General features: G+C 38.1%; 1 protein-coding gene and 1 non-coding gene across 3 annotated transcripts in view; both read left to right on the plus strand.

The window, feature by feature from the left end:
• Gabrb1 (gamma-aminobutyric acid type A receptor subunit beta1) overlaps positions 1 to 27,828 on the plus strand; it is a 400,056-nt gene that overhangs the window by 250,957 nt on the left and 121,271 nt on the right. The window lies entirely within an intron of this gene.
• Positions 16,887 to 16,957, plus strand: Trnag-gcc. The gene has a single exon. It is a non-coding gene; the product is annotated as a tRNA-Gly (tRNA).

The raw sequence follows: 27,828 nt of genomic DNA on the forward strand, positions 1-27,828 counted from the left end.
TCAGAGATTTAGTCCATTGCAGTTATGGTGGGAAACATAGTGTCATTCAGGTAGACATGGTACAGGAGAGATAGCTGAGAGTTCTATATCTTGATCCACACCACTGTGGATCAGGAAACTCACACTGGACATGGCTTGAGCATATATGGGACCTCAAAACCCACCTCCAATATAACACAATTCTTCCAACAAGGCCATACTCCCACAAGGGCATCCTCTTAATAGTGCCATACTCTATGGGCTAAGTATTCAAACACATGAGTCTGTGGGGGCCTAACTAGACCACCACACTCCTTGTCATATCTACAGATTGCTTTTAATTAGTAAGAGGAAAGATTTTTGAAGTTCACTTGTAGAAACTCAACACTTATATCAGCAAACTTTCTTATTGTACTTAGCATGTTCTAGACATTATGCTCTATACTTTATATACAGACATAATAACCAGACAATCCTCATATCTTCCATAAGAGGTAGAAATATTCTCTATCTCCATTTTATACATCAGCAAGTTATCCACAAAGAGGTGAACCCCTTGCTCTAGGTCCCACCTTTGGGAATTTGGTGGTGATTGGAAATAAGAATACATCACTCCAATTCATAAGCTCTTGGGTGAAAAGATTTCTATGTAACAAGACACTTGGGAAGGAAAAAGCCAGGCATGATGGCACATGCCTCTAATCCCAGCACTTAGGAAGCAGAAGCAGGTGGATCTCTAGTTAGAGGCCAGCTTGGTCTATGGAGAGAATTTCAGGACAGCTAAGGAAATGCAGAGAAGCACTGTCTCAAAAAAATATCAGAGGATGGGAGAGTGGCTGAGAGGTTTTCCAACTAGACAAGAGAATTGAACAAAGAAGAAAAGAGTAATATGTCTAGAAAGAAACTTACTTGTGAATACATTAGTTCTGGATAAAACAGAAAGAATTTGAGTTTTATGTTTAAAAAAATGACTGCCAATAGAAAAACCTTAAAATGGTAACCATAGTAACTATGGGAGACTAGAGAGACTTAAGCTTGATGCTTAAGAGCACCAGCTGCTCTTCTAGAAGACCTAACTTTGATTCTCCTGCCCAATAATTCCAATTCTATGGACTCAGTTGCCCTTGTCTGACCTTCATGAGCACCAGATGTGCATATCTTGCACAGAAAGACATACAGGCAAAATATACATGCACAGAAGATGAAATAAATTTAAAATCTGAAGTAATATTTCAAAAGTAACTTGGAAACTATGTCCTTCTCTTTTATTAAACTTCTAAAGTGTAACTATGATGATTGCACTTTCCTCCTTTCCTTTGCTATTATGTCTTCATTGTAATGGAGTCTCCTATCCTGTAATCGTCTTTCGTTAGACTTATTTACAAATTACACTTCTCTGGTGAGCTAGCTTATTCAAACATTTTAAGCAATGATGTTATATAATATCTCAACCATTACCCTCCTTTATGACATTAAAATTCTCACGAAATTGGCCCCAGTACTCTTGGATTTCTGTCCATGACTTAAGACTATTAAATTAAAATACAAAAATGAATCATTAAGGTAGTATCTGTGAAGGACATGCAGAGAAGCCAATAAGAACTTTGGTGCTTAATTTTTAGGACACAATCTTCCAGTACATAAGTAAAAGGCCATAATGGTCATGTTTTTCAAAGAAATGCTACAATGAAATTTCTTTAGTGAAATGGCTAATGGACTGGTAATTGTATACTTTCTTGAATATGCTGGTACTTATCGTTAATGTGATTGCACAAAATGAAAACATGTTTTACTTTATTGAGGTTGGAATAGCAAATGAGCTAACATTGCTTTAAAACAAAACTACAGAGCATTGTCCTGACAGTGGCTGCACCCTGTTTTTAAAAGACCAGAATTATTGAAAATCTAAAGTGGTTACTTTGTAGAGAGGAGAGACCACATTCTTTTCTAATTGTGTCTTGATTGTCACCAATCAAGAGCAGTCAGTCTCACCACACAGAACACAAGAATATCCTGTCTGAAAATCTTCTTGACTTTTATTGAGAAATAAAATAGAGGCTTTCCATGGTTTTCTTAACCTGCCTTGTGTTTTCATTTGCTACAATGTATAGATTATCTGCCTTCAAACTATATCATTTCTTGTCCGGTAGCAACACCATCCATGTCTTTCCCTTCAAAAAACTGCATTAAAATACAAGCATCTCAGAGGGGCATTATGTATATGTTGAACCTTGAAACTTCATCAATATATATGAAAATACATTATAAATAGCATGTACTATTTGTAGCAAACATTGTTACTAGTCATTTTGAATTAGCTAGTTTATTGTGACACTAGCGGAGAAGTAAGATTGGAGCATAACACAGTTTTCAGTCATTCCCCCGGTGATGAATTAGAGATAGACTTTCTCACCTATAAGAAAATGATATTTTCTTTTCATTCTCTTGTCATTGAAGTAAAAAGGGAGCTGTGTGGGAACATGGAGACAATAGCTTCTCAGTATTTTGGAGATAATATAATGCTTCAGAATCTGGTCTGTGAGGTCAGACAGACCTGAATTCTGGTTCTGTCTGCCTCAAGCTACACTGAAAATCCTGAACAAATTGCATAAACTGTCTGATCTTCAGCCTAGCCATCGATAAAGTGAAGCCAATTAAATGGAGCTTGACTCATCAGCTGATAGCAGTGTGTTTTCATGAATTATCTGATTAGAGCTATTTTTCTCTTCCTAATAAATACATTAGGCCCCTGAATAACCATTTCTACAACATTACACCCCCACATATTATCAAAAGACTTGAGCTCAGGGAAAGTAAAGTTATTTTGTCATAATACTTGAAATCAACAAACATTTGCTATCCATTTCCTGAGAGTAGAATGAATAAGGAAATCAATCGTGGAGTCTGTGATGACTTGGGTCAATCTTGAAGATGAAGTAGAATGAACATCTCGGAAACAAGGACCACCTAGAGGGTCTCCATGACTTTTTGAGTCATGATGCTGGGTTCCAAGGTCTTGTGTAAATGGAATGGTAGACTTCAACCTCAAAGTTGCCACTTAAATTAATTCAGGTGAAATCTGAAGATTTTCTCTCTAACAGTTAACTTTGTTGCAGTTGGCCAGGGACCACATTCTGAGAACCCTTTAGAAATAGGTGGCATGTCAGGGTGCCACCATGACTCGATTGTTTCTGATGAAGCAATATAATGAACATACAGAAAGACTCAGACCAACAATCCTGGAAAAGCATGGACTTCTGCTGAAGTATATCTTAGCAATAGTGCAAAATTTAGTCTGAGGCACAGTTTGAAAATATGTACATGATGGTGATGAGCTAAGAAGTGAGAAATCTGAAGCTTGCTTATCTAGATGAAAAGCTTGGTATAATAAATAATACAGGGAAAAGATGGTGCAGATCTGAGCTAAGTTATGTATAAAGATGAAAGTAAAATAGAGATGGCAGGGTATGTGAAAGGGTAAGAGAGACCTTGTTTGAACATGCTATTATGAACAAGCTAAACTTTAATATATGGTCATATCTTGTATAAATAAAGCCTGTCTGAGGGTCAGAGAATGGAGCTTTCCACTAGCTAACCATAGAGGTCTGGAGGTCTGTACAGACAGACAGGAAGTGAGGTAGCTTTGCAGAAACAGGATATAAGCAGGAAGAAACAGGAAATCGCTCTCTTGTCTGCTGAGACACTAAGTAGGTAAGGTATGCTGTGGCTTGCTCCTTCTCTCTGATCTCTCAGCATTGCCCTCTATATCTGACTCTGACTTTTTATAATCTAGACCAATTAAGAATTCAATTTACATTTTGGTGCCCAACTTGGCCAAAGAAAGCTTCCAGCTGACATGAGCTTGCTCAGTCAAACGAGTTGCACCTGACTCCCTACTACTCCCCTCCATCCATCACTGGCAGTTTATACAATCCCTAAAACCTTTTTCTTTGAATTTGGTGGTTTCACCCAGCTTTTATTTAGACTAAGGGACACAATCTCAGACCTTGAGACTTCCCAGAGCTGGCACAACCAATCCGGCTCTATTATGAACAAGCTAAACTTTAATAGTTCTAAATATCTGCTAAAAATGGTTTTGAGCCATCCCCTATGTTTACCTATTTGTATGTAAATAAATATTCACTGTGTGTGTGTATTGGAGATAAAGGAGGAGGAGAGAGAGAATAATGGTAGTTACTGTATACTCGGTAGTTGCTTTACAACAGGGATTATTTTCTGTATCCTTCATCTAGTATTTTATTTCAGTCTCATCAATCTCTGCAGTGCAAATATCATATGATCCCTGCTTCATACATGAGGAAATCATGGTTTACAAAGTAAATCATGTTTTGTTTCAGATAACTGCACTATCTCTTCCAAATTCATCATGTTTTTCCTTCCATTTGCTCTCTGCCCCAGGTAGAGGACTGTGGATTTATTGTGTGAACTTCCTCCATTTGGTTTTGATCAGGAGGAGGACCTGGCAAAAAGAGAAAAATAAAACATAGAAAATAGTGGGGACCATATTTATTTTTTATGCCTCTCCCTGCTTATTGTTAAAAATCAGCATGTCATGTCTTTCAACAAAGTGAAGCAGGTTTTCTGAAAATGACCCTGTCTACCCAACTTTCACCATCTTCCCTTCTGGGTAGGAACAGCAATGGGTCTTCAGAGTTGGGAAAGGGGCATGCACATTGCTGAGAGATTCCTGGTGCTTTCATCTCAGTGCTTAATTATAACTCACATCAGATTCTCCCACTTTGAACTCAGAGTGTCCCATCCCTCTTCCACTGGAGTCCCAGCTGATACAATTGTGCAAAACACACAGTTTAAAAGCTATAAGATGAAATTATGAAATCTTCAGGTAAGTGAATGGATCTAGAAAAAAATCATCAAGAGTGAGGTAATCCAGACTCCAAAAGACAAGTATTGCATGTTTTCTCATCGATGAGGATGTCTGTTTTTAAGCTTTCAATATGTGTGCAACAAGCTGAATAACCACAGAAGTTAGGTGCCTAGGAAGAGATTAGGTTGGAGGAGAAGATCTCCCAAAGAAGATGAAATAGAATATAGTATTGTAAAGAGATAAAGGAGAAACTAGAATGAGAAGATTATATGGGGAAGGGTATGGGGGTGCAGGGTAAAAGAAGGAACTGGGGAAGGACGATTAATACTAAGGCCTTTTGAAAAGCTATATGGAAATCTACTACTATAGAAGCTTCCTAAAATACATACATATATGAAAGAAATTTAAACATGACATCAGCATAAAATATGTGAGACAATGCACCAAACATTCATCTTATGTCACCAAGAAAAATCTCTAGGGTTGGAAATAGGTTACATTTTGTTGAATCATTGGCTAAAAGAGTCTCATGTACCCCATAAAATATCACAGGCTACTTCCAAGGCTACTGGTTGTTCTTCAAAACTTGGTGGTAAAGCTCTACTGATGACGATGACACTTGTTTATGTCATGCAATATGAAGAAGTCATGCTGTTGCCCAGCTAAAGGCTTCACCCCTACTGATTAGCATTCATGGTGATGGAAGGTACTCTACATGCCACTGGAAGAGAAAGGTAATAATTGATACAAACCCTGCAATTTATAACACAGACCTAGCTGCCTCCAAGATATGCTGGTGCAATAGTGGCACAAAAGTCATGGGAGTAACCAACCATTTTCACATTAGATTTAAGACCCACACCATGAGGTGAAACTGATCCTGCTAAAGTAAACAAGAACCTGCGACTATATAGGTCATGGTCCTAAGAGAAAACCAAATACTATTATTCTGACAAAGGTACTGAGCAAATGGGACATTCTGCTACACCCATAGATAAGTGCCAAACTCAGCACTCATTAGAGAAGTTTCTTCTTGAAGTAGACAATAACAAAGAGATCCACATCTGGGTGAAAAGAGTGAGAAACTATGGAGCACTCAGTTCTAAATAGAATGTCTTCATCAAAGTCCTCCTTTCAGGTATCAGCTTTCTATCCAGAAGATAAGGCACTAAACTTGTAAGAGTAAGAAATGATATGTGACTCCAATGCTACTATGCCTTCCAGACACAACAGGATTGATGCACATAGGAACACACAGAGACTGTAGCAGGATGTCCAGGGTCTGCACAGGTTCTAGTTAGATGGTGCCCCAGAACTAAGGACCACGTAACTAGAGGGGGAATGGACATAGGATCCCACCACTAGTGGAGAAGTTATTTAAAACTGATACCTGTTAGGAAAGGAAAAATGAATTTTCTCCAGTGGAGTGTCACCCATTGTATGCTGACTCCATGTTTACATTTCTTTCATGTGTGTATTTTAGGAAGCTACTATAGTGGTAGGTTTGCATATGGCTTTTCAAAAGTCCTTTGGTGTTAGTGCTCACACCTTTAATGAAGTGCTCACACTTCAGGGCAGGCCTCATGCTCAAGAGTAGTGGGCCAACACAAAACAAATTTCATGTGGTTTGGTTTGGTTTGGTTTGGTGGGCTTTCTTGTTTCATTTTGTTTTGATTTTACATTTTTGTCTTGTTTGTTTTTTGCTTGTTTTTGTTTTGGTTTTTTATTTTGGGAGAGAAAACATGAAATTGAGTAGGTGGGAAATAGGGAAGATCTGGAAGGAGTTGGAAGATGGGGAAAACAATGATCAGAATATATTGTATAAAAAGCTGGGCATCAGGGGAGGGAGAGGAAACTGGGATTGACATGTAAAACAAGATTCTTTCTAATTTAAGTGAAAAACAGAGGAGAAAACCTGTAATTAAAAAGAAATAGAGAATGCTTTTTTAAAAAAGCAGGTGAAGCAGGGACTTGAAGTCCTGACACACATTGCCAGGCTCAAAAAGATAGCAGCATAGAGAATACAAGGGGAGGAAGGACAGGTTGGTGAGGATATCTTCTGTTAGAAACAGAATTTAGGCAGGAGCAAAGAGTGACTAGTTAAATGATTTCTACAAATCAGGAAAGCTAAGAGTCAGAAAAAAACATCATTAAAATTCCATTCTTTTGCCACTTGATCAGTCCATTATTAAGAAAATTAAGAAAAAATAGAAAATGCTGGACACAATCCTCAATACCTTTTAAGTGACACCAGCAGTTTGATGAGAAGCTGATAGGTTTGATGCCCTTGCCATTATAGAGATTATAGATGTAACCTTTTGTTTGCTCAGTCTCACATCCCACTCTAGTGCCTGCCCCTTCCATCAACAAGATGACCAATAAAAATGAAGGGTGAAAGAATGAGAGCGAATGGAGTAATGCTTCTGTAATGTTTCTGAAGAGGCTGTTGAAACTAACAACCTGGAACATGATGTGTATTCACATTTGAATGGATGAGAAGGAGTGAGATGGAGAAGGATCTCCCTAGAGTGCTGCATTTCTATTCCTTTATATCTATACCCTCTTCAGGTAGAACTCGTTTTCCTAGAGTCTATGGTACCATATCCCTAACTGTAGAGTTACATGTATCTAAAGTTAACACACATAAAGTCATCAGGAAACAGATGGATGTTCAACTCCCCAGAACTAATTATGTTTTTCTTTTTAATTTAACTTTAATTTTGAGATTATAATATAATTACATTTCTCCTCACCCTTTCTTTCCTCCAAGTCCTTCCATATAATTCTCCCTGCTCTCCTTGAAATGTATAACCTCTATTTTCACTAATTGTTATTGCAAGCCCATATGTGTATGTGTGTGCATATATGTTCCTAAATATAACCTGGTCAATTCATGCAATGTTATTTGCTTGTATGTATGTAATTAGAGTTTTTAATCTGAGTTCAGAGAAGAGTATGGTCTCAACCGAGATACCAAGTTTTTATACCCCTTCCTAGAAGTTTTCTGTAAGATATGAGAAGCCACAGATCTCTGAGTTGACAAAAATAAGTTTAGGGTTGAAGAGTTAGATCAGTGGTTAAGACAATTAAATATTGCAGACAACAGGATTTCAATTCTTTACACTTGCAGGGCAGCTTAATACTGCCCATAACGTCAGTTCCAGGAGGATCTTGTTCCCTATTCTGGCCGTTTTGGGCATCAGGCACACATGCAGTGCACTTACATACATGCAGGTAAAACATTAAAAAAAACACAAAACAAAAATAAATAAACCTTTAAAATGAAAAATTAATTTAGGTCATATTTTTGCTATTACACATTATTAAAAATAAATGATTTAGAGAATACAACATAATGTTATTGGTATATATAAAAGTGGTTACTATGCTGATGAAGCCAACTGTGATGGCTAGTTTTTTGTAACCTTGGCACAAGCCAGGGTCATTTGGTAAGAAAGAATCTCAATTGAGAAAATGTCTCAATGAGCCTGGCCTATAGGCACGTCTGTCAAGCATTTTATTGATTGATGACTGATACAAGAGGGTCCAGCTCACCTATGGGCAGTGCCACTCCTTGGCTGATGAACCCATGAGTGTTATAAGAAAGCCATCAGAGGAAGCTATAGTGAGCAAGACAATAACCGTAATTCTTCCATGTCTTCTGTTTCAGTTATAGCCTCAGGGTTCCTGTCTCAAGTTCCCATTCTGACTTTCTTTCATTATGGACTGTCATACAGAAGTGTATGCAAAATAAATCCCTTTCTGCTTTTTGTCATGGTGTTTTATCACATCATTAGAAACACAAACAAATAAACCAAATAACATATTCATCACCTCACTTAGATTCCCCATTAATTTTACTTTTCATATCAAGAGAACAATTATTTATTCATATACTATGTGTTTTTATTGTATTTTACATTCTGTGTATTGGATTTCTAAATTTATCCATCCTTCACATCTACTATTGTATATCCTGTTACATTTTAAATTTAAATGTATTATTTCCTTGACCTGTTTTATTCCCACATTCTTCCTCTTACTCTAAATTTCTATACAATGAGAACAAACATGGAGACAGGGATATCATGCAGAAAACTGACAAAAAATAATAAGTTAGTAGCTAGTAGCTATTGTGCATCTAACTTTTGTAGGAAAATTTTAAAGTGATGACAAATATATATATATATATATCATATATATATATATGATATATATATATATATCAAATGAAGTTTTAAAGTTTAGGATTCAGTTACTAGTCAATACCCAATTCTACTGAATTTCATATTCAGCACGCTCAACCTATGTGAACAAAATAATATGAAGTTTCCACATAAGTACTGTGATAATTACATCCAATACACGTGTGACCAAAAGCAATTCAATTTTCTTTTCCTGGAAAGTGTCTTGTTGCATTGGAAATGAATGAGACTCCAGTGCATTGTAAAATCTCCATCTGATCTCTTGCCTCTAAGCCCAGGGTTATTTTCACTCTAGTAAATTTCTATTCTAACAAGTTACAAAAAAAAAGCTATTAATAAAGTCTCTCAATTCCCATACCCCTTATTCAATGTTCTGCCTGCTGTGTTGGAGCTTAAACAAGTGAGTCTATTCTAGTCACACCCTCATGGTTGTTTTAGGTAGACTGCAGCCTTGAAGGAGAATTTTATTGCTGCCATGAGTGTAATCAATTCTAGTCCCTACAACTGAATTGATCACACAGAAATAGACACCTGTCTTCCAGACAGCCACATTTAACAATCCCAGAATGTCTCTGCTTATTATTTTCGCTTACAGACAAGTCTGCCTGCCCCTCACATGACCAAATTTCCCCAGCCCACAGAATGTTTCATTTCTATCATTACTATCATAGATGGTCCACCTATTCACATCCATAGACTTGGAAAATGAGGAGAGAGTATAAAAACAGTAATAAAATTAAGCAAAGCCAACCCTGGTCTCTGAAGCAAGAACCAGATTTCGCCACTGTAATGTCCATAAGGCAAGGTCACAGATTAAATGTAGCCAGTATTTAGAATATACTGTTAACAATTACATAGTCTAAATTGCTTGTGACTCAATACTGTCAACCTGGTAAGGTTATTTTTTTATTATGTTATCCAGACTGTTCAACATCCCACGTTTGTATTAGTAGCAGTTTATGAGAAAGAAGTAGGAAGGTTAACAAGGAAGGCTAAATAATTTGCTCAATATCACATACCAAGACACTGACAGAGAAAAACCTGGAATTGAAGGCTCCCATAGCAACATTAGGCTTCCCAGACAACCAAGGCCACAATACTTCTTCTGGTGATAGACATAGCATGTTTTCATTATTGTATTTTAATCACATACACTAAGTGGTTTCATTATGACATTTCTATACATATAAAATATATGTTGATCAATCCCTTTATTACTATTTCTTATCTGATTTCTCCTTTTTCTCCATTGCCTTCTATATTCCTGACTTCCCCTTTTATTTCAGTTGTACATGTTTTCCCTAACTTCCATATCTGAGATTCAATATCAGTTCCATGTGTCTAATCTGTTTCACTTAACACGGCTATCTCCAGATTTGTTCCTTTTCTTACAAGTGGAAGTTTCATACTTTTATAACAAAGAGTTAAAAGTCACACACACACACACACACACACACACACACACACACACACACACACACACACACACACGGCGTTTCCTTTATTAGTTCTTCTGTCCATGGTTATTCTATATTTTGTCTGTTGTGAATAGGGCTTAAATGAACCTACCCATTCAACTGCCTGTGTTGTAAGTAGAATTTGATATTCTGGGTATGTGCCTGGGAGTGGCAAGCCCAGTGCATATGCAAGTTCTCTTTCTAGTTTGTTGAAGAGATTCTGTAATGATTTCCATAATGGCTGAAGTCGTTTACAGTCTCAAGGATGTTTCCCCACATCTAGACCAATTGTCATTTGTTTGTTTTCTTAATTCCACCCTGAGCTGGATAAGATACATTCTCCGTGTTGTTTGGATTTCTGTTTCTCTGTGGGTAAGAAAGTGAAATGAACCTTTTTTCATGTACTTGTTGAAGTTTCATATTTCTACATGTATATCTCTAACACTTTCAAACCCCTCCTACCAAACCCTCCAAAAGTGTAAAATCTATTCTAAATCATAAACACTTAAAAAGGATCCCAGTACTTGTGAGGTGAAGACAGAAGAATCAGGAATCCAAGCTGAGCCTGGGCTACATAGAGAACTAGAAGCCAGCCTGGGCTACAAAAGGCACCATTTTAAAAATGTGAAAGATCCCAAAAACAATTTTAATAGATCAGAGGAAATTAGTTTCTAGGTTGAAAGAGTCCTATAATCTCCCAGATTACAGACTTTAAGAGGCCATAGTACAAAACAAAATTACAGCCTCCTGGAGCGAGTGAGATTCTGAAGGGAAATAAATCCTACACAAAGATCAAGGGCATGAAAGGCCCCTGGATCCTCAACTGAACAGGAATAAAATTTCAGAAGGCAAATGACTGGACTCCATAACTCTATGTGCTGTATGTCACCTATAAAATGTGAAAGATGTTTAAAATATTTGCTGCCACTGACAATTTGTCTTTGAAAGTTGCTGTGGCATATGCTGCCCCAAATAGGGTAGTGAAGTGAGTCCGCATTTGTCTGCATTGCTGAGCACTTGGTTGGTGTCAAAACCAGCTGTGGGCTGTACTGAGGAAAGCATGACCAGCTATGGTCTGTATTGAGGAAAGTGTGGCCAGCTGTGGGATGTACTGAGGAAAACATGCTGTTTAGAAAAAAGGAAACAAGCCCAGAATCAAGTCCAAAGTGATTCCAGTTTGTTTTTACGAAATACTAAACAGGAGAAAGAAAAGAGGGACAGAGGCTACTGAGTTTTCTTACAACTTAGAGAAAAAGCTTACAATATCCGTGTATCATATTAATTAAAACAATATTGGTGTAAATATAATTAATCATACTGAACAACTAGGAGTCTACTTCTTTAATTATTCTCTAAGATTTCCAAACCTAAAGATAATAACTTAGTCATTTATTCACTCATTGGTTTGTCTCATATTAAGCAGCTTACATTCCTAGAAGGTATATCCCTCTTTTTCTTTCATTTCTTTAGTTGTTTGTTTGTTTGTTTATTGAAATAATGTCTCATACTGTAGTCCAAGTCATTCTGTAACTCAGTATGTAGTTCCAGTATGTCTTGAACTAGCCTCAATCACCCTACCCTAGCTTCTTCATTGGAATGTATATTCTAAACAAGAATAACATTATGTTGGATGGAGAGATTAAATGTAAGACAAAATATTTAACGATTGAAACTTGTTTTCATCATCATCAACAACATATCATCATCACATACAAGAAGGAGGAAATTTTCCTACCACATAAACTTCATAACACACAGTGGACTAGTTAATTTTTAAAAGGATATTGTTTTTATTATGTAAACTATTGCTTACCATTACACAAACATCTTCAAGACAGTCAAAGGATCCTAGCTGCTTTAACATCATGCCTGCCTCCTTGTTTGGTCTGCACTTTTTGAGTTAAGATGTGTGCTACCTTTTATTTTGATGACTTCCTAAATCATTGAAATCATTCAAGACCTATTTAATGACAGGAGTTGATTACTTTCTCATCCATTTGTACCAATCAAATTGTTACTATCTGCTTGCAAGAAGAGTATGCAGAGCCAAGAGCATTTCAATACACTATCTAATTCTCAATGGCTGCTACAGATAGATTGGAACCCCTGAATTACAAACCCTTTATGCCTTGTTTAGAATGTGGTTTTCATGATGTCTTTCTTTATAAAGCTGATGTTTCTTAGGCAAGCTTCATTATATAGGTGCAGAACAGACAATGGAGCATTTAACAGGAAGGAAGATTTCACTGGAACATGATTAGATAAGAGAAATCACTGTTAGTCAAATGAATTCTGTAAAAACAATCATTTCAATTAGTTGCATGAAGACAGAGATGAGTCCGGTGGAGTTTGGGGCTGGCAGTCATGCTGGCAGTGTCCAGTGATTGATGCAACTGAAAATAACACTGCCTGTGGCCAACAGCACCTCTATCCTCCATGCTCTTTTGTGCCTCCTCATTGTTTTCTATCATCTTATTCTGTCTCCCCTGAGGCTTTATCCTGTCAAATATGCCTATGGCATATATCTGATATATGGGAGCTGAAGAGCAAGGTACAGGAATTAACTCTGCCCCTTGGCACAAGAGGATGCAATTGCTATTCTGTACTATTGATAAAGAAGCTTCAGTACAGGAACAACTTCCCCAATTCACACAGCCAGACAAGACCACTTTCTTCATTGCTTTATTACACGGTCATTTCACAAAACACTGCTCATCAAGCCTGAGACTCCAGCATTGTCTCCTCCTTTCCCACATACAGACAGGCTCCCCAAGATAGAGGTCCCTTAGTAAGCCCAACAAAGTCCAGCCTCAGCTAGTCTACCCAAAACAGTCAGACTAATATCCACGATGCAGCTGTTGCCTTTCCAGCTTGTACTTGGGTTCTTAAACCACTGATATCTTATGAAGAAATGCAGAGGGTTATTAGAGACAAGTAAGAAGGGAAAGTCCTATCTTTGGGATTTGAATTTATCTATCTGACAAGCCTGTTTTGGTTTCAACTTTGGGTGCCTTTTTTCCTGAATCTCACCTGTGCTTTAGAAGCCCATGTTGGCAGTTTGTTGTTGCTAAAATGAGGAATAATTCCTGCCTATTAACAAGTGAGTTTACCTCCAGGAAACCACTGAAAATCAGTACAAATCAGAAGAGCTTCAGCAGGAGCCTAAATTAATCTACAGGAGCCTTTCAGAGCTGCAAGCAGTATGAGTCCCCACACAACAAGGTCAGCACAGTCACGATTTTGGCTCTGCTTCTAAAGTGGAAATGATTTCTGAAAGGCAACTTGCCTGTTGATTTATATGGCGGAGGGGAGGGCACACAAAAACAAAACATTAAGAAAATGTGACTAATCAGAAGCCAGAAGCTTGGAAAACAGAAGCTTCTGATTAGTAATGCAAAGCTGGGATCATGTCTTCTTGTATTTGTCAAAATGGGGAACATAAAATCCTGCTAACCTATTCAGCTAGCTGAAAGGTTTCCATGACAACGGTGGGAACTTGGAACATTCAGTCCTCTTGTCTTCAAAAATAACCTTTCAGTATAGGCAAGAGACTGTTAACAGCACTAACCCACTTCACCTGAGTAGTCCAAGGTACCTAGGTGGCCATAATCACAGTCTCTCTCTGCTCTGTAAGAACACCGAATGCTCTGTTTGTCCCATAGCACAGAACAAAATTTCAGATAATTCAACACAGAATAAACTATGTTTGATCTCAGCAGGTTACAGCACTTTTAGTTTGTACACTCTTTATACCCCCACTCCCATCCCTGCCACGGGAAAGAAAATTCACTCCTATGCAGGGCATTGTACAGATAAAAGTTGTTTTGTTTTCCTTCTACTTTAAAGGTGATCAAGTTGAAATAGAAAATATAATTACTAATAATTTTTCTGCCTTAACACCTTTCTGATAGATAATATAGAAGAAAATTTAGAAATTAATATCTATATTTATGTGTATGTGTGTGTGTATACACATTTATTTTCAAGTATTACAAATGGCAGAATCCCTAGAAACCAGTGGTCCACACCAGCCTATTCCCATGTAATGTATATATTATATCTCAATTTTATTTTTTAAATAACCCATTTCTTAAGTTGGGCCCACAAAAATAACATAGATTATAGATGAATGGCTATAAAAGGTATAAAGCATCAAATATAAGAGATCATCAGTACAGTGTCCATGTTCCCAAGACTGGCTCTATAAAGAACCAAATCATACTTTAATGAGTGAGCCGATGCAATTAACCTACCTCATTTGGCATTCCTGTTTCTCCAAAAAGAGGCTCTGATTGGCCTCTTGGCCACCATCCAACATGGAACATCTCTTTTCCTGGCTTAATCAACCTCTGCCCAAGAGGCATATTGAGTTTCAAGTATTACAAATGGCAGAATCCCTAGAAATCACTGGACTACATAAGCCTTTTGGGTGAAAGGTATCTTTAAGAACTCCATTCCAAGATACACTGAACACAATTTCATATCTTCTTTCAAAGGCATAGTTTCAATGAAGCTACAAGAGGGGATAGAGACAATAAGACAAAAGGTATGATGGAGAAATTGAAAATAACAAAATATATCAAGCAAACTTGAGACTTCCCTGTATTCTCCCACTTTACCAGTAAGCTAATACAATTTGACTTCCCCAAAATATTTTTCTTTATATGAATTCTCCATAGTGCAAACTTTGTTTCACTGATGTAATACATTGCAAGAGCTTCAGAGAAATACTTTTTCACTTTTGAAACTTTCACCAATTCAGTAGCCCACATGAGAGTTAATTACAAGTTCTCCTCCCTTAATAGGAACTGAGAACTAGATCTTGCTGTTCCTGTCCTCTGGAAAGTGAGGCCTAAGGACTCAGAATCACCCAGGCTCTCTTTGGAGGCAATTTGTACACTGGGTGCCTGCCTACACATTTCTTCACTTTATGTCAGATTCAAAATCAACAAAACAAGTGTTATGGTGGCAAAACAGAGTTGAGCTAGAGTTGCTGTAACTCCAAAACTCTAAGTGTAAACAATGCAATGAAGCATTGAGTATTCAGGATGGGAGGCTTCCCATTTCACCTCAATGCATGCCATTTGAAACCATTAATTTATGGTTCCCATTGTGTGTGTGTGCGTGTGTGTGTGTGTGTGTGTGTGTGTGTGTGTGTGTGTGTGTGTGTTGTAATTCTTACCTGTATGAGTTATTTTATCTAATTATAAAATATCAAAGATTGGAAGAACTTTGTAATTCAGGCTTCTTTTTCATCATTATTTTTGTTATATTTCACTTTAAACAACTATAAACAGTAGAGAAGAGGGATCTTAAAGATGATGTCACTAAAAACACCCAGTGTTTGCATATTCCACTGTTTGTTCTACTTTAAGTATTTGGAGACAGAGCTGTCTCAGTGAACACAACCCTGCCATATTCAATAATGTTCTTTAATCCAAATAGTCCAAGTTTTAACTATTTATATGTTCTAGAATAATGAGCTGGTTTCCAAGTTTTGCTAATATAAATAGTCATCTGTTAAATATTTCACTGTACAAATTTTATTCCTACCTTCTGACTTCATCTCAGTCTGATTTTATGATATTGCTTATAGGCAATAAACAGGTCCCAAAATGAGGGCTGTAGCCACACCAATGACTACATATAACAAGATTATGGGAATCATTAGTGCAGTGCACTCTAGCTCATTCAGTAGTTATCCATAAATGGAATATCTATAATTTAGATCACCTACCTACAGCATCCTAAAAAAAAAAAAAACAAAGACCGAGAGAATTCATGATGTGTTGGCTTTAAAAGCCTTAAGAACTTCCTTTTTTACATACACATCTATTATTTATGTGCAGTATTCTTGAACCTTTCTATCCATCTCAGTATGCAGAAGCTTTGCAGAGCAAAATCCTCCCAGGCAGATTCCAGTCATCTGGGGCACCCTAAGCTGCTATATTTATTCATGTTTCAACGAACACGCTAAATAAGAAATTGGCAGGATGATGCAAGAGCCATGGATACTCAGCTTCTTTCTGAAGCTTAGAGTCAGGCAACATTTCTCTGGCTAGGTTATTTCTTACCCGTCTTCTGTGCAGAATGTAAGGTGAGTAAGATTCACTCCCACACCGGGGAGTCAGCCAGGCCCTAAAACTACAATCTAAGATATACGTGGGAGGAGATTTATCCTGTGAGAAGGAAGGCAAAGTGGCAGTTAAAAACTTGACTCTAGCACTGGTCTTCCTGAGTTGCTGGTTGCATGAACCTGAGCTAGTCAGGGCTGCCCTGAGTGGCAGGATAAAGAAATAAACAATCTACAGTCTCTGCTGGAGACAGTAGCCTAGAAAAAGAGACAGGGATCAGAAAACAAACAATTGAGAAAAAATAATTATATAAGAAAACAGATTAGCATTGGTGGTTCAGTGGTAGAATTCTCGACTGCCACACAGGAGGCCGGGGTTCAATTCCCGGCCAATGCACTTCAAACCTTGGTGGCACACGCCTTTAATCCCAGCACTCGGGAGGCAGAGGCAGGCAGATTTCTGTGAGTTCAAGACCAGCCTGGTCTACAATACACACATTTATATACATACAAATATTTGCATACACATTTTCCTGGGTTTATTACAAATATGTACTCTGAGTTGTGTGTATATGTGTGTGATCACACCATGGTATTCATGTGTGGGTCAGAGAACAACTTATGGAAGTTGGTTCTCTCTTCCATTACATGGGCCTGGGGATTCAACTTGGGTCATCAGGCTTTGCAACAAGTGCCTTGACTAGTCATGCTGTCTCCCCAGCCCCCATACATATATTTTCCATCTAGAAGAGATAGATAGAAAGTCCCCCCATCTCACTTTGCTATATACTTCTCTTTTTCATTTGTTTGTTATTGACCAACTAAAGGCAATAAACCTAAATTCTTGACTCAAATCAAAAATCTGTTTTTGTCACTTTTATGGCCTCTGCCAAATTTTCTTAACAATACCAAAAAAGCCCCAGATTTTTTTCAACCTGTGATGTAAAGATTAAGAATAATGTGTATCAAATTAGTATGCCATTGGCTTAGAATGTTTAATTTTAAAAATTGATGTTTGGGCTGCTGAAAATTGTTAAGTGAGTTTCAGCCTACGGTGAGACAGAATTTCAAACAATTTCTGAATAGCCTTGAACAAGATTCTGCTATTTTTTGTGCTTATTTATGTGGCAAAGTATTCTCAGCATTGACAATTATAAAAGTACTGGTAAAGTCTGAAAGATAGTGAAGCTGGTTATTCAATCTCCAGTCCAGATTTAATTCCTTCTGCAAAAAGTGAGCAAACTCTTCTCAATAACTGCTACTTATTAAAGATAAAAAAACAGTTTTGTCTATGAAAATTTATATAGATATCAAAGAACAATACCACTTTATAAGTATTTGTGGAGATTATTAGCAGTTGTGTATATAAAATGTTTAGCAAAATTGCTGGCATATTATTCAGAAATCAATTAATGTTAGTATCACAATTAGTAATTAAATAACCTTAGTAAAATTGCCATTTATGGGCATTGGGCCCATTATCATCACCCTCCCTCTGGGATAACATAATTATTAGAGACAATTTGCTGAATTCTGTTAGGAAGTACAGTGTCATCTGAGCATAGATGGAGGTTGTTTTCTGCAGCTGCCCATGCACTGTCAAATATGGCATGTGGTCCAGCTCAATTCCCCGTTCCTGCCTAAATGGGATTTTTTTCTCTCCATGTACTGTCCCCACAATTGTAAATATCACAGCACCCCAAGTTCAACTCCAATGTGTGGAGAAGCTTATTACCTACACCACTATTCTAAAATGGACTCGAGTACACAGGCAGAAATCACTTCTGCAAGACATTTTAAGGGCAATAAATAACTTCTCTAGACAACAGGGGACTCTCACTTGTTGGAGAAATGAAAGAAATCCCAGGGCCCGCCCACACTTACTTTGAGGCTTTAGTGTCACAAGTACCATGTCACTGCCAACTATATCCATGGCAGAGAATTTGAGTACGTTTCTCTTTGGCCTCAGCTGATATCCAAGTGGCCGTTTTTGTTCAGCCTTAAAAAAAATCTTTTTGGCTATGGAAGAAAGTCAACCACCAGAGTGTTCATTTTCAGATAGTTTCTGTCCAAATGAAGACTTTGAAAAGCCCAAGAACCACTAATACAGATACTATGGGACTACAAGACAAGGAAATTTGATCTGTATAGCTGCATCCACTGTTGGGAGAGAGTGGCCAAGAAATAAGTATTCCAGTGTGGTCTGTGCCTTGTAGCTTACCCCACCTCAGCCTATCTGCAAATGTAGGTCTTAAATAACCACTGCATTTCTGGGGCATCCAGGAGGTCAAGAGTTAAATTGAGATAGGTAATTTCTAGCAATGCCTAAGACTATAAGTTCTGGAATAAAAATGATCTGGTTCTTGTGTTGCCAGTTCTCAGTCATGCTAATGTGCTTGAGAGAATCAATCAGTTAAAGACTGGGAAGGTGTATCCTTGGCTAAGAGTTCTTGCTCTATAAGTATGAGAACCTGAGTTCAAATCCCAAATACTCACATCAAAAGCCATGCATAGCTGCTCAAGCTCCTAACTAAATCTTTGGATACATGCAACAACATGGAGACAGATGGACCCCAAGGGCTCACTGATAAGCCACCCTAACCCAAACAGTGAGCTCCCAGCCTAGTCTAGTCTGTCTTAGAAGAATAGGATGCAGAGCTTCAGAAGAAAACACTCAGGGACTGCTCTAACTTATACATGCCTCCAGTATACACACACCCATACACTCAGTTCCATGTGGGGGGGTAGGAACAAGAAGAGGAGGCAGAGAAGGATCACAAAAGAGGGGAGGGGAAGGGAAGGGAGACATTGAGAAGGGAGGGGAGAAGAGGAGAAGAGAGGAGAGGAGAGGAGAGGAGAGGAGAGGAGAGGAGAGGAGAGGAGAGGAGAGGAGAGGAGAGGAGAGGAGAGGAGAGGAGAGGAGAGGAGAGGAGAGGAATTGTTTTAACTTACAGTGTTAAAGGTTCCAGTTAAGGGCTGGATGGCCAGTACTCTAAACCTGTAGCAATATTGTACAGCACTGAAAGAACACACCAGTAGAAACTGCTCATATCATGGCCAACTAGCAAAGGTCTCACAATCTCTTTCATACTCATACCTGTAATGACCCAAAGATGTCCCACTAGGACCCACACCGGGGCCTTTGGAGGAAATTCAGAAGTCAAACAGTGGTAGTTCTGTTCTCATTGGACTACTTTAAAGCTAATTGGCCTTGGGCAAATCACTGCATTTCTTTAAGCAAGAGCTTCCTGAGTTAACCAAGTAGATGATGATGACAGTTACAAGTACACATGGACAGTAAATAATAATAAAGACTTGGCATGTGAAAGCCAAGAGTAGACTTTAACCTGCTACTCTTGAGGGAGGGGAGTGCCAGGAGCTTTCCTTCAGGAACACTTCCCTGAACCTTTTCTGCTGTGCCAAGCCTGTGTTACTAGGTAACCAAGATGAGGAAGCTGCCAGATGCAATCTGATGGCAGTAGCTCCTTTTTGTTGTACAAAATTCCCATTTGCCGCCCTCCCAGAAGCTGGTCTAGAATGAGGCACATAAAAGATTCATGCATATTCGGCAGTTAGCTCCAAGATAACACTTCTCAGGGGATTGATTAAGGAATTTAATTTAAACCAACAGAACCAGTAGTATGTCTGCTGATCCCACGTGTAACTGTGCTAGAGAACATAAATATACATGGACAGGCTTTAGATAGTCTGTGATTCTTACAATTATCTAGTTCAAAGGAAAGCAACCTCATTACCATATGCATGAGGCTGAGAAAGTGATACTTCTGCTCCTTGTCAGCACTAGGAGGAGCAAAGGTAGTTGTGAAATAGGAATACCTTGGTACTTTCATTTGGTGCATTCCAATGCTTGTATAGAGAAGACTATCACCAAAATAGGAGAAATGTAAGTAAACTCAGTACTTTTCTTCTTAAGTTGCTATGCTCAGGCAAATGTTAATCAAAAGAAATGCTAACTAGCTAGCATAGTCCCCATGATAGCAGGCACATGGTAGTGGTTAAATGCAAAAAAAAAAAAAAGAAAAGAAAAAAAGGTTTCTTATGACCAGCTATTATCATTATGTACTTGATATAACAATTATATGTTCCAGGCCAGGCGGTGGTGGCACATGCCTTTAGTCCCAACACTTGGGAGGCAGAGACAAGTGGATCTCTGTGAGTTCAAGACCAGCCTGGTCTAAAAGAGCTAGTTCCAGGACAGCCTCCAAAGCCACAGAGAAACCCTGTCTCGAAAAAACAAATAAACAACAACAACAACAAAGCATCATTAATTGAATGATGGCTTTTTCAATATTATCTGTCATAGAAGTTCACAAAACAAACAATAAAAATTCTCTGGAAAACTATGGGTTAGATGCCTGCAATTCTGAATTTGTAGGTCATACTGTCCCCATAAATATCTCCTGGAATGACCCTCTGTCATCCTAGGACCAAGAGACTACTGATTGCCAACAATGTGTATGATGAATTTCTCTTGATTATATTCTTTTACATTATTTTATTTGATGCTAAAAAGCCCAATGATGCCAATCTTCCCTTCATTTTGGATGATTTGATTCCCTTCATTTGATCCTTGGTAGATCAGGAAACCAAGATACAGAAGATAAATCTTGTCCAAGATTGCTCATGTTGTGATTTCTATTAAATCTAAAATCCATATCCATACATAGGGTTTCTGAACTTTATCATGATGGCTGTGTTCAGCAGAATAATTTTTTGCCATTTTGTTCCCTTGTAGTTACACATCCTACCTAAGTCATGCCCACCAACAGAATATTACCTTGCATCCCCCATGGAATGGAGTGGGACTTGGGGAAATAATATGGTCTCAGTCTCAAACTGTCATTCTCTTTTTTCTTTGAAGATAGATTCTTCTCTCATACACTACATCCCAACCATAGTTTCTCCTCCCTCCAACTCTCTCCAGCTCCCCATTACATCCCATCTTCCCCAGATTCACTCCCCCCTTGTATCCCTTCAAAAAAGAGCATACCTCCAAGAGACAACAACCACATATGGCAAAGCAAAATACAAAAATAAATAATAAATAAATAGGGGCAAGATAACCCAATAGGAGAAAATGTGTCCCAAGAACAAGCAAGCAAGACAAAGACACATTCACTTGTAGCTGGAATTTTCTTTGTGCCACAAACAAGCTCCCAAATAAAGACACAAAAACTTATTATAAATCACAGATGCTAGTCCTTAGCTTAGGCTTGTCCTACCACCTCTTTTAACTTAATTTAACCTATGCCTATTCATCTAAATTTTGCTTCAGGGCTTTTTACCTTTCTTTCATTCTGTATGTCTAACTTTCCTGTCTGGCTGGCCCCTAGCATCTCCCTAGTGTCTCTTTTGCTGCTTCCCCTGAATCTAAAAGCTTCCTACTACTTACTCTCCCTGCCCAGAAGTTATGCCTATACCTCCTCCTCTCTATTGGCTAGTCAGCTTTGTATTAGACCAATCAGGTGCCTTAGGCAGGCAAGGTAAAACAGCTACCCACCATTACATAAATAAACAAATGCAACACATCTTTACATATTTAAACAAATATTTCACCACTAAACAAATGCAATAGATCTTCACATAGTAAAACAATTGCAACACATCGTTACTTAGTTAAACAAATATTCCACAACATTTCTCCCTTTTTGTCCAAAAAAAAAGTTTTAGCTTTAACATAGTAGACCATATATAATAAGAACAATTATCAAGTAGGAATTACATTTATAATATCCAGTCCACTTGTATTGGCAAAGTCAGAAAAAATATACATCTTTGCACAGTTAAACAAATATTCAGCAACACCCAACTCCCATAGTTAGGAGTCCCAGAAAAAACACCAACCTGACAGCCACAACATAGAGGACCTGGTGCAGACCCCTGCAGGTTCATGCTTGCTATTTCATTCTCTGTGAGCCCATATGGACCCTCCTTAGTTGATTCAGTGGGCCACAACATAGAGGACCTGGTGCAGACCCCTGCAGGTTCATGCTTGCTATTTCATTCTCTGTGAGCCCATATGGACCCTCCTTAGTTGATTCAGTGGGCCACAACATAGAGGACCTGGTGCAGACCCCTGCAGGTTCATGCTTGCTATTTCAGTCTCTGTGAGCCCATATGGACCCTCCTTAGTTGATTCAGTGGGCCATGTTCTTCTGATATCTTCCATCCCCTCTGACTCCTATAACCTTTACTCCCCCTCTTCTGAGGAGAGGGCCACAACGGAGACCTTCACTTTAGACCTTTCAAGTAACATCTAGTTGTTGTTCTCTGCATCTGCTCCCATCTGCTTGGGGGCGGGGGCTCTCTGATGATGAGTGAATAAGCACCCATCTATAAGTATAGCAGCATATCATTAAGAATCATTTTTTGATTTAGATTTTCTTTTGAGACAGGGACAGGGTTTCTCTGTGTAGCTTTGGAAGTTTTCTGGAACTCGCTCTGTAGACCAGGCTGGCCTCAAACACACAGAGATCTGCCTGCCTCTGCCTCCTCAGTGCTAGAATTAAAGGCGTGAGCCACCAATACCCGGCTTGATTTAGTTTTTGTTTGTATGTGTTTTAGTTTTTAGACAAGTTGTGTTTGGATCTAACCTATGTCTCTGGGCTATCTAGTCTCTGGTTCCTAGCCATGCAATCAGTGTTAGGTCTGAGCTCCTTCTTCTAGAGTGGACCTCAAGTTAAATAAGACATTGGTTGGCCACTCCCACAGCTTCTGTACACCATTGCCCCAGTACTCAGGATGATTTTTTTTCTTGTTCATCCATTTGTCTGAAAATTTCTTGATGCATTTTTAAACAGCTGAGTAATACTTCATTGTGCAAATGTACCACATTTTCTTTATCCATTCTTTAGTTGAGGGGCATTTTGGGCCCGTCGTTGGTGGCGCATGCCTTTAATCACATCACTCAGAAGGCAGAGGCAGTTGAGACCAACCTGGTCTACAAGAGCTAGTTTCAGGACAGCCTCCAAAGCCACAGAGAAACCCTGTCTCGAAAAAACAATATATATATATATATATATATATATATATATATTATATATATATCAAAGCTACTATCTGTAGACCCTGAGAGGCTAGGTAAAGAGGAGGGCTCTATTGGGGATGCATAGATTTCTCTAGGAAGAGGAAAGAGAAAAGATTTTGTGGGTGGATTGGGGCAGGTGGAAACAGAAGCATGGAGGGATCAGGTTGGAGGAGATGGAATAGAAAGAGTGTAGGAGAAAGATGGCTGGAATTGGGGGACATTTGGGACCTTTGTCTAAACCTAGTGAAGTAGAAACTCCTGGACTCTATGAGGGTGATCCTAGTAGAGACTCTTATTAAAGGGGTTCCCAGTGCTGGGACTGGGTTACATTCATTTGAGTTGTTGGCTAAGGAGTTCCAGTGGAGATTCCCAACAAACCCAGACTGAAACTAGGACACAGGGCTGCTCTCTGCAAACTGGCAGCAGGGCTTCATCCTCGAGGAGAATATCCACACAGATGGTGCCTGCATAGAGCCCTCCATTACTAGGTTCTATTCTCTTTGGTGAGAGAAGGTACTCTGATACTCTACAGACTATCAAAACAGAAATGTGGAAACCATATTCTTTTTTAAGTATATTTTTCATTGATTCTTTGGAAATTTCACATGTATCCTAGTCACACACATTTCCCATTCCTTCCATGTCTGCTCCCTACCCTAGCGACCTTCCCCCATAAAAATAAAAATAAAAAAACAAAAATGAATTTTTAAAAGAAAAAGAAAAAATAAGTTCTATTTGTGTTATCTATATACTCACTGGAACATGGTAGAACTCTCAGTGACCTATCCCTTAAATAGAGTTGAGTTGTTCCCCTCCTGCACTACTGCCAAAAAGCCGTCAATGGTGGAGAGCTAACTTCAGCATCCTTATCACACTTTTTAAGATCTTAGAAATCATTTTTTTTTTTTTGGTTTTTCAAGACGGGGTTTCTCTGAAACTTGCTTTGTAGACCAGGCTGGCCTCAAAGTCATAGAGATCCTCCTGCCTCCTCCTGAGTGCTGGGATTAAAAGCATGCACCACCATGCCCAGAAGAAACCATCATTCTTAACCCAGCATTATTAACCTAATATCCATGGACCCCCAAAAGAGTTCATGGTTTTTATTGAACTTACTTCAGTGTGGAAGATTCACACTATCACTTCCACTAAATTTTATAAGAAATATATTATTTATGTGATTAGTATAGAAAACAGACCTCTGTGGTTAATCAATGCTTATAATTAATACCAAACAGAGAGCATGTGAATATCAAATTTTATACCTAATTGTAATTAGTGTAGATGATTTAAGATAACATTGATAACATTTATACTCTATAACTACTTCAAAATTATGGTGTGTGTCTGACCCCTAGTGTGAACTTATTTAATGCTTTACAAAAGCCTACATAATTTATTATATTATGAAAACATTGCTAACCACTACCAAAACTAACTAAACTTTGGTGTAACTAAAATTTTTCTAACACTTCAATAAATCATTTTTATTGTAATCTTTTCTTCAATATTTTGCATGTGTAAATTTTCCTGAGCAAATTCCCATAAGGTTCATTGAGCATAAAACGGATCTATGATGGAAAAAAATTAAGAAGTCCAACTTATATCTCCTGAATCTTAAATGCCTTATATTTGGAAAAAATAATTAGTAAAGTTGTTAAATGGCTAAGTTACAGGCTCTGAATTCTACCCACATTCAAATTGTTTGCTGTGACTTTAACTCAGCTAAAAAATTCTCTACCCCAGTTCCTTTACTTGCAAAATGAGGACATGAGCACAGACCTCATACGGTTCTCAATATGTTAAGTACTTAGCACCTGGGAAGCATTTAATAACTATAAGTTGTACTACTGCTTTAATGTCATAGAATGTGGCCTTTGTTCAGATTGTGTTGTTTGGTAGGTATTTGGCCAGTAACACTGGCTTTGATAGCATACAAAAATTGCTGATACACATGCCAGAAAATAAAAATACATACAAGCCTCTCTCTTGGCAGCTAGCATTTTCCATTTGCAGACCAAATATGAAATTCATTATTTTGAAGAGGAATTTGAAAGCTTTTGCCACTACATTTGTTCTTAGACACTACGGAGATATGCAAAGGGATTATTGCACAGTGCTGTGCTCAGAAGGTGAGAAGGCAATGGAAACAGTAATAACAAAAGTAAACTGAGAATTGTTGAACTGGGTGGAGCCCCCAGCCTAGGTTTCAGCCCTTCACCTGCCCCTTGGTACCAATTACCAACAGACACCTGCTGATTTCACGTCTCCATCCCTGCTCCGTTCTCACTGGAAGGAATCTCTTTTCCCCTGTGATGCCAATTCATGATAAATGCTCACAAAGGCATGACAATTTCAGTTGCCAGGCCATCTGGCTACTAGATATTTCATCATAGATTTCTATGGCCAAGAGCTTCATCAGTTGCTCTGTTTCTATGGCAACAGGAGCTATGGTGATAATTCGTGACTTAGATGAACTATCTTACTGCTTATGGAGAATAGCCTGTGGGGGTCAGCAAAACAATCTTTACTTGGATTCCTACAGTCATGGTGCTGCCTCTATTTGCTTATTTTCATTGTCCATGTGTGTATCCTACCTTTTGAGGTTCTTGAGAAACAAAATAAAAGTGTAATCTGAACATAAACAACTTCTTATTCTACCTTCTTTCTCAGAAATGCAGTATTCAATACATAGATGGATGCATTGATCATTCTCTCTGCCAAAAATATATGTCCAACATTTGAATATCAGGTCACTTTGTCCTTAAAACTTTCCCAAATAAATTCTAGATTCCTTAGTTCAGTAGGCAAACAAAATATGGATTAAAACTACAGAAGTTTGAGTGAATCAGACAGTTTAGTCAGCTTTCTGTTACAGTAAAAAAGAAAATTACCTCAGAAAATCAGTTTTGTAAAAGCCAAAGTTTATTTTGGTTTGTTTCAGAAATTTCAGTCCATGTTTACTTGGTGCTGCTGAGTTGGACCTCTGGTAGCATAGCATATTACTGTGTGATTTGGAACAGGAGGCTATTAACCTCATGACCCAAGAAACAAGAGTGGGGAGGGGCTAGGATCTCAACAGCCACTTCAAGAGCACTCCCTCAGTCAACCCAAATTCCTTCCCCTAGGTGCCATCTTTTAAAAGGCCACCCAATCATTAAAGACTGGAGAAAAAGCCTTCTACCTATGGGACTTTTAGGGATAGTCAAGATCTAAACTGTACCAATGAATGAAATCATTTAAAAAATAGAACCTACACTATTTTTGGAACATCTTTGGTAATTCTTCATTGTTATCTTTTGAAAAATAAAAATTATTGAATCAAGCACCAGACATCATTTTTCATTGCCAGGACTGTTATGTCCTCGTTGGCTTGGGCTTTTCTGTTGGATCACACTTGTTTTTCATAATGGTGACATAGTTGAAAAGTTCAGGTCAACTAACTATATTATGCAATGTTTCACAGTCTGTATATTTTGAAATTAGATCAGGTTCAGGTGTCAAACTTTTGAAAACAACTCTACTTAAAAATGTTATGTACTTCCTCCTATTGCTTCAAATAAAGAGACACTTAATTCTGATTTGCATCATTATCTATGACGAATTAAGATTAATTGGTGAAGGCAAAGTTGACTTCCGAGTTTATCTAGACCATATGACAGCTCATGCATTGCTTCTTTGTGTATGTTCTGTTCTCTGAGTCCTTCTACTGTGGATGTTGCTTACTGACACACACTAAGCTTGGTTGCAAAGTCTCCCTGAATAAGTGGATGACTGTGATTCATCTGAGATTCATTCTTCTAAGAAGGCTAGTAAAAGGCACCATTAACCCCCATCATTTTCTACATCCATGCATGTGTACATTTATGATTGGTGCAATCACAAATTCTCAGAAGCATACTGATGTAAGACAAAACACATTTATATAATCTACACATCAAAAATCTAATACATTTTTGCCCAGTCTTCATTCCTTCTGGAGCTATCTAGGGGAGCTAGTTTTCCTGCTCTTTCTAAAGGCCACTGGTACAGCTTGCACTCTTCCCCATATCATTCTGGCCTCAGATCCCTTAGTCACATGGCTTCTGTTTGCTTATGTTTGGAGACACTTGAACAAACATATCAAATGTAATTTTTGATGAACTATGAAAACAAATTTTATTGGAAAAATTTGAAGAGCCAGTTACAGATTCATTACTGAAGCAGGCTTCTCTCATAGTACT

This window comes from Cricetulus griseus (genome assembly GCF_003668045.3).
Source record: "Cricetulus griseus strain 17A/GY chromosome 1 unlocalized genomic scaffold, alternate assembly CriGri-PICRH-1.0 chr1_1, whole genome shotgun sequence".
Classification (NCBI taxonomy): Eukaryota; Metazoa; Chordata; class Mammalia; order Rodentia; family Cricetidae; genus Cricetulus; species Cricetulus griseus.